This window comes from Peromyscus californicus, unplaced genomic scaffold, assembly GCF_007827085.1.
Source record: "Peromyscus californicus insignis strain IS unplaced genomic scaffold, ASM782708v3 Scaffold_7__1_contigs__length_154581171, whole genome shotgun sequence".
NCBI lineage: Eukaryota > Metazoa > Chordata > Mammalia > Rodentia > Cricetidae > Peromyscus > Peromyscus californicus.
The window spans coordinates 91146172-91154895 of NW_026294595.1; the positions used below are offsets into that span (position 1 = coordinate 91146172).

The window sequence follows — 8724 nt, forward strand, 5'->3', positions numbered from 1 at the left end:
TCCCAGTAACAGTGAGGATCAAAACAGCCCTCATTGCCAGACGTGGCTAGAACCCTCCTCGCACCAGGTTGTAAGCCTTCTTTTGGTTCCAAGAATGGGAAGTGAACCCTAAGCTAAACAATTTTAGGAAGAAACAACTGTGCAATCTATTAAAGGTGTCAGTTGTCAGGACCCTCTGAAGTTCTCTCTTTTCCATTCTTTAAGAGACTTAACTGTTCTGACAAGATGGCTCACTGGGTAAAGGCATTTGCTGCTGGCCCTGACAGCCTGAGCTGCATCCTTAGGATCCACAGGGTGGAGGCAGAGAACTGGCTCTCACAGGTTGTCCTCTATCTCCACATTTCCATGAGGTAATGAAGCTCACACAGTCTCACTGCCTGCCTATCTTTGCTCAAGTACAACCATGGGCTGAAACCTCAGAAACCATGAGCGAAACAATCCACCTTTTGATAACTATGGAAATGAAAGTCTGACCACCCATAAACTTCCTTCTAAGTTGTCTGTGTCAGTTATAAAATAAGTAACACACAAAAAACATAAAAGTAAGTAGAACATAAAGTATACAAAGAGAGGAAATATGTAAACAGAGCCATTTAAAGTGACTAATGTGCAGCATACAATATGGAAAAGCAAGAAAACAACTGAAGTGGGCAGGCTGGGAGCCTCAGGAAATAAAATCAGAAGGATAGTTTGGAACCAGATTGTGGTAGACCTTGAACATCTCCATAAGGAATCTGAAAAGAGTTTGAGGACAACCTGAGACACATTGATGAGCTAGTTTGTAAAGGTTGAAGGAAAGCAAGTTTCCACTACTGTATATTTATTTTCAACCCTAAGTATCAAATAAAGCACGATATAAAGGTTTATCAGTCTTTTATTATTAAATTATTAAATTTTTTATTTATTTTACAAAGCAACCACAGTTTACTCTCACTCCTCTTATCCCATTCCCTCCCCCCACCTCTTTTCTACCCCCTCACCATTCATTTTTAATCAAAGGTTATATATTAGTTCTAGTCATTGGGTCCCTGGTTAACTCTTTTCTTGAAGATGGAAACCTGGGATGGGATAGAGGCATGGGAAGAGGTTGCAAAGACAAGTGTCTTGTCGGCAACTAGATCCAATGCTTAGCTTCACTTATTCAGGACCCTGGATCATATGTCCTGTCGTCATCAACTACTGTTTCCTGTAGATTTTGATTGCAGGAGTGATCCCTAGTCCACTTGGAGCTTCTAGTCTAAGCAAAGAAAAAAAATAAAAAATAAAAGAACAGACAAAACAGCACCTCGTTTTCTGATAGAAAAAAAATCCATTACAAAGATAGTTGTCCCTGAATTATCTCAATGGGAATCACATCCAATCTCTTCATTTCAATGACTGGGAGAATGAATAAACTTAGGCTAGACAACTCATGAAATTACCCATCCATGCATCATCCATCAGTCACCTGATAATGTTACCAGCTACAGTGACTGTATAATAGTCATATAAAACTTCAGCCTCACGGGAGAGAAGAAATCATGTTGTCACATTAGCAATGTTTCCTACTAAAGATGTCTCAGCCTGAGATTGTGAAAGAACAGGGAAAGGTTTAAATTGTTTCTGGAAATATCTATTTCTATATGTACAAATATGTACAAGTATCTTAAGTATATTCTTTTATTAAAATACTTTCCCTGATCAACTGGATGTTTAGATCTGGGTGACTGAAATTGAAAGACAAAGGAAGTTTGTCATATAACACAAGCTATTGCCAGGCAGTGGTGGCGCACGCCTTTAATCCCAGCACTCAGGAGGCAGAGCCAGGCGGATCTCTATGAGTTCGAGGCCAGCCTGGTCTACAGAGCGAGATCCAGGACAGACACCAAAACTACACAGAGAAACCCTGTCTCGAAAAACAAAACAAAACAAAACAAAACTCTCAGAAATAACACAAGCTATGTCTATCATGGAATGACTTTAAGCAAAAATTCTGAATTGGTGGTAGGACAAGCAAGTACTGGCCTTGCCATCTTGCAAAGAGGTCACTGCCCATTCCAAAGCTCATGGGAAAATACCCAGTTATCCTGGTTGTTCTTTTTTTTTTTTCAGAAATTGTAACTGATGGTTCAGAAATTGTAACTGAGCCCACTTGGCTCCAGTCTGTTACAATATAAGTGGTAATAGTGCTACTACTAGTGACGGGGATAAGGGTGACAATGATGATAGTGATGGTGCTGATGATGGTGACAGTGATGGTGATGACAGAGGTGATGACAGGGATGGTGCTGATGACGGTCACCGTGATGATGGCAGTGGTGAGGACAGTGATATGGTGCTGATGATGGTGACCATGATGATGGTGGTGGTGAGGACAGTGATATGGTGCTGATGACGGTGACCGTGATGATGGCGGTGGTGAGGACAGTGATATGGTGCTGATGACGGTGACCATGATGATGGTGGTGGTGAGGACAGTGATATGGTGCTGATGACGGTGACCATGATGATGGCGGTGGTGAGGACAGTGATATGGTGCTGATGACGGTCACCGTGATGATGGTGGTGGTGAGGACAGTGATATGGTGCTGATGACGGTGATAACTTACGATGTTGATGACACTTTATATATGCCAATGTCATCTTCGATGGATATAAAAAGCCAAAGAACCCAAGTATTAGTGGAATGGGGGGCACTCCAGGAGAGGGAGGAAAGGTACACAAACAGAGTTACGGAGTTGTGCCAGTCAGAGGTCAGCGGCTTGGTCCTCGTATCTCCTAACCACCCTTCTCTCCCCAGGAACAAGTTAACCCACTCCACTTGCCTTTTACGTTTTGATTTAATCTTTATCACTTCTCTGGTGTGGGAATGATACTCTGTCAGTGAATTCTTCTTATCACATCCACAGAATTTACATTGCCTGGGTGCTGAGAACAAATGAAAACAAGTCTCCCCCTAGCAAATATGCTGGCATCACTTTAAACAGGCTCCTTTGAATTTTTCTTTTCTATTTTTGTTGTTTGGGTTTTTGTTTTGTTTTGTTTTGTTTGTTTTGTTGGTGGCAGCAAATGCTGGGCCTGTCTCCAGCCTCCCCGAGCTCCCTGCAATCAATGCACACCCATCCCCAGAGGCCCCAGAGCCTCTGAGAAGCAAGTAGCAAATGGAAGAAAAATGGAAGAAATGATCCACAGCCCCAGAGCTTTGTTTCCAGAAGCATCTGGTGACCACTTCCAGATCTCTGAGGCTAGAAATGACAGGAAGCAGTAAAAGGCAGCTATGTGGCCCAGGGGGAAAAAAACCAAAAACAAAAAAAAGTACAGACCTGAATGTCTTGCCATTATTAAATTTCCCACTGGACCAGCAGCGTCTTCAAAGTTTGCCAGGTTTTGCCTAACCTCATCCACACTTAAAGTCTCTGGAAAACCAGGAAGGCCTCTTGCGGGGAGATTCATTCATGTTTGGACTCAGGCAAACTTAGGAACCTGTGACTGCACTATCATTACCCTGCCCAGGCACACCACAGAGCAGTCAGCAAGCTCTCCCTCAATGGGCACAAAATTTCCCCTGGAATTTACAGAGCAGAAACCTTAAACACATATCACCATAAGAACCAGATTACATAATGTCTCCATCACCCTCCTGACAGCTACAATTATGAATCAATCCTGGTTTAAATATGAAACCGGAAGCTCCGCGTTTCCCCTCTGACTATGTGGCAGCCTAAGTTAGAGCTCTCCAGGCCGTCAGTTCGGAGATCTGAGCTGCTTCCACAGTCGCTAATCTAGCAAGAGACCAAACGACTGGGTAATTAAAAGCAGTACTGCAGAGAGCCCTGCTCCGGGCCAGATGTTGCAGAGCCCTGCTCCGGGCCAGATGTTCTCTTTGCTTAGCCATTACCCGCATAAGGAACAGAAATAGCCGGTCCCCCGCTCCCCCCCCCCCCCCCCACCTCCATCCCTTTAAATTCTCCTTTTCTTTATCCTTTCCAGCTAATTTCCGGCTTCTGATCTTTCAATCCCACAAAATAAAGTAAAAATAAAAGCCCCATTACTAAAAGATGGCATGTTATTGAACACATGACTGTAAGTTGTAATGTGCTCTGTAGTCTCCTCTTTGTACTTCGTAAAGCATTCCAGCGCTGGAGACATTAAGTTACCCTGGCAACCTCACATGACTAAGGGCTCCAGAGAGCCCCACCTAGCTGCAGGGACTCATTTAAGTCAACAAGGACCACCCCTACACTTAGTAGCCCAGAGACTGAGTAAATAGCACTGCTGGCGGGGGAGTGGGGGCTATTTTAGGGACCAAAGACTGTGGAAGGAGGCAGCCCCTCCCTTTTTTTAACCCCAAACACAAGACAAATAAAACTCTCAATCCTACCCTCTAGAGACACCTCATTAAGGTCATGGGTCAGCTGGTACATAAAGGAGAGGTCTTCTGGGCATTTTTCTAGCTAATGGTCAAATTACAAGGCTCTAAAAAAAAAAAAAGCCAATAATTCATACCTGCAAAAAAAAAATGGCAAAGCAATATGTGATAGAGCATTGTGATCTTATCAGATTGGGAAATGCAGTTTGCATCTGTCTCCTTGTATTCAGAGTCTGGTCCCTACACTGCAGCTGTAGAACCCACACCTGGCTTTAGAACCAAAAAGGCCTGAAGTTTTTCCTATTTCAGGGATGAGGAGACTGAAGAAATAAGCCTAATTCTGATTAGTGGCCATAAATAAATTGCCTCACCTTTTTAGAGTAGTTTATCTCTTTTGAGACAGGGTTTCCATGTGTCCTTGAGCTGGCCTCAAACTTATTATGTAGCTAAGGATAAACTTTGAACACTCAACCCACTTCCCAAGTGCTAAGAGTACTGGTGTGTACCACCCACCACACCTGGCAAGAACATTCTCCTCTTGCCTGTAGCGATATCCTTTGGATCATTAATTGCTAAAACCACTGCCTGCTCATGACCAAGCTGAAAGGCAGGAAAAGCTGCTATAAACAACATGGAAGATGATTATTAGATGATTTCAAGAAAACTCACCAGGTCTGCTGTGCGAGGGGCACTGTTCTCATGCTAGTGTGTGGCCTGCATTCTAGCCCAGAGCCGTCTCATCTGCGGGGCTTTACGCTGTGCTGTTTGTGTCTACATGGTTAAACAGAATGAAACAGTGGGGAAAGAATCTCAGCTGTCAGGCATGCTGTCCATATGAAGGCAAAATGGCGACCAGATGACAGTCAAATGAAACCCCAGGATGAGAGAGGAAGTTATTATGCACAGCAGTGTGCTGGTGGGCAGACTATACCCTGGGGAATAAGGAAACACCAGGGCACCATTTTCAAAGTGGACTTTCTGATACCCATTGCTTGATGTGTGTGTGTGTGTGTGTGTGTGTGTATGTGTGTGTGTGTGTGTGTGTGTGTGACAGAGACAGAGAGAATAGGAGAAGAGCCTGCATTTGCTTCCCATGCCATCATTGATGGCATCATGGTAGATGCCCAGATTGTGTGTGTGTGTGTGTGTGTGTGTGTGTGTGTGTGTGTGTGTGTGTGTGTAGAAAAAACTCCACACATTCCAAGCCTCATCGAAAAAAGTAACCAAATAGAAGTACAAGCCAAGCCCAAAGTAACAATCACCATGGAGACACACTGGAGAAGCATATAAGACGCAATGATGCTTCCCATGCACAGCCACTACTCTGACCATCCTGTTTCCATGGCATGCTTAAAGAACGAATGATGGGCTGGGCACACTCCTTACTGACGTAAAACATGATTCACATTAGCCAGAACTAACCATCCTCGAAGTTGGAAAGAATGACTCCTCCACCTGAGTGCTCCACTGTCATCTGGGGCATTTCAGGAAACACTTGAGGCATGTCTGTGCTCTCAAAAATATTTCCTAACCTCCCCTTCAAACTTCTCAACATCTCCCTAACCCAGGATCCTCGGGACTAAAGGTCCACCTTGTGTTTCCTATTTCTTGTTTGGAGTTATAAGGGTCAAACAAACAAAAACAAAAACAAAAACAAAACCAGGGGTTCTGGCTGCATTTGTGGAGTCATCGACTGTATTTGCTAAGTGCTGACAGGCATTGTTAAGGATCTGCTCCCAACACAGAACCTTACCCCAACTCCCCCTGCCAAAACAACAACAAACTACTGGATCGTGACAGTCAAGGCAGCACATGCCCGTAAGTCCAGCACTTGAGAGGTAGAGGCAGTCGGATCTGGAACACAACATCATCTTTGACTACAGAGGGAATTCAAGACCCTGTCTCAAAAACATACAACAAAGAGACAACAAAGGGATCATGTTCTCCAGGAAGTACCTGCTGGAGAAGAGGCACACTTTAACAATCAGTCTCAAGGGAAAAGGGTATAAAGTCAACCAAACAGAGAACTCAGTGAAACCTTTTCACATGGATGTTACTGGGGCTCCAATCCACACACTTGCCACATGTGCCCACCTCCAATTTAGAAAGAATTTCACAAGCACGCCCGCTTTTATGGCGTCAGTTCTCCGGCCTTAGGATTTTTCACTGGAACAGACAAAAACCGCTGTACCCAGGGCAGCTTTGTGAGTTCTCCACAGTCACCCACTTGTCTCCAGGGAGGAAGGAAGGAACTCAAGAGTCTCAAAATAGCCGCCCGGTTCTAGTCCTTCAACATGTGCAGGTTACATCACTCACAGGGCTGGCTGTGACATCACTTCTAGACCTGAACACAGCCCACCCCGCCGCTGAGAAAATGGAAAATGCTGAGCCGCAGCCTCAGGACTTCCTTGCCCAGAGGCGATTTCTTGTCCCGCCCAAACCTGACAGCAAGGGCAGGTGGGTGGAGAGCCCAGCAAAGAGGCCTTTGAAAGCAGGAACCCTGGCTCTGCAGGTCAGCTTGGATCAGGTCCAAACTGGGTTCCACCCCGCCACACACACCCCCACCCCCTGGTGACAAACAATCTGTTTATGGGGACGCTTTTGTGAGGTTACAGAATCTCTGCATGAGAGGGAGCTGGTTCTGGCCCGGTCTCTAGGTAACCCGCCACACCAAGGTGCACAAACACGGTAGGACAGAGAAGGAGGGTAAAAGAGAAGCTGGCCGACCCGGGCCCCCTCCCAGGCCGCCGTGAAACACGCTTTAATTGCTTCAAAGAGCCCTTCTCAATGGGGTTTCAGAGGCGCGGGAGCGGGTCCCCGGCGAGGGCTCCTTTCCGGCTGGCCAGCATTCCTGGGCGCTGCGAGGGGAGAGCCCGCGGCTCATTTCCATGCCTGTCGCATACTGCCTCCGTTGTGCCTGGCCGGGCCGCGAGGGGAGCGCGGCTGGCAGCGAACAAAGCCCCATTCATCCCCGGGGACGGCTTCCTCCCGGACCAGCCGTGGCCGCAGATGGGCTGGCTAGGGCACGCCATCCATCCCCAGGCTGGGGAGCAGGGCCCCGCCCGCTCACAGAGTGGTGATGCAGGGCGCCCCCGGGTTGCGGTACCCAGGCCTCCCCGGCAGGGGAGAGGCTGGGCCGGGACAGGCAGACACTGGGGCTTTTCAGCCGGGAAATCCCGTGTCCTCGCCGGCTCCTTGAGAGCGAGGATGTCAGTTTCCAACGCCCTCTTCCCTACTCCGGCCCCCTGGGATGGTACGGTCCGTCTTCCCAGTTGTGAGGAGACTTTGTTTCTCCTCTGTGGCCTCTGCAGTCCCCACGAAAGGGTCACTTCCTGACTTTTGTGTCTCTTCAATCCAGTGCCTCCAAAGTTCCTCCCCTCTGGTTGTGACTAAGTACATAATTGCGAGGCTTATCCATAAGGTTTTCCAGAATTCAAACATCCCTCTAGGTTAAAGTCTGGGGCTGGGGCTTCGCAATTAAGATCGTTTGCTGCTGTTTGTTGGCCCTCTCTGCTGCACTACCACGGAGGGGGTGGGGGGAATGCAAAGAAAACGCACTTGCTCCGCAACCGTGTTTGCAGACTCCCAGAGCTTTTCCTTTGGTCCCATGTGTTAGGCCCGACCAGAGAAAGCTACAGGACTCTTAACATTGAACAGAAGCGAGTCTGGGTCACCTTTCCTTCATTCTGAAAAAGCCCCTCCAGGCCGGGTTCCACAACCCAAGACAGAAACAGGCTCCAGACACATTCCTCCCCAGCGGATGCAACAGGGCATGGCAGGATCAAACAGCCACCAGACACTGGGGAGACTGGCCCCAATCTATCCATCTTACAGATAAGAAGCAGATAAGATCTGAGAGGGGAAAGGATTTGTTCACCTCAGCGGAAGCTGGTTCATCTCCGCAAACAGCAAAATATACCCTCAAGTAAAAACGCAACGACCATTTTCAAAAAGAAAATCACCAAGAAAAATTATTATTCACCAAGTAGATTTACTTTTCTTCTTATATTGAAAGAGGCCTCCCCTCCAGTGCGTGAGAATTGCTCCTGTGTTTCTCTTACTTCCGGCGTTTTGAACACCACTGGCCTCTCTCCAAGAAGACCTCTTTCCTCTCGACGGGAATGAAAACCTTCAAAATGTTCGCATGTAGATAGAGTGACTGCACTGGTTATTCCTGAAGATATGGGGGGCGGGGGTTTCTAATCGCTTTACACACTGCCTCCCTCATTCCTGACGGCAGGCTCTGAATTGGACTCTACAACTTTCCCCCATTTCACTAAAAAAGAAACCAAAGCTGAGAGAGACAGAGATTAACCTTTTCAAGATCACAAATACGTTAATTGGCCAAAGCTGGCTTTCTGATCTCTTCTGCGCTG

The 8724-nt window shown here is 46.7% G+C and overlaps 1 long non-coding RNA gene across 1 annotated transcript; it reads right to left on the bottom strand.

Annotated features, from left to right (window-relative positions):
* Positions 1-856: 856 nt before the first annotated feature.
* On the bottom strand, positions 857-7677 carry LOC128102264 (uncharacterized). Its single transcript, XR_008215364.1, has 2 exons — positions 5018-7677; positions 857-1237 (listed from the first exon to the last, which is right to left on the bottom strand). It is a non-coding gene; the product is annotated as an uncharacterized LOC128102264 (long non-coding RNA).
* Positions 7678-8724: the final 1047 nt, after the last annotated feature.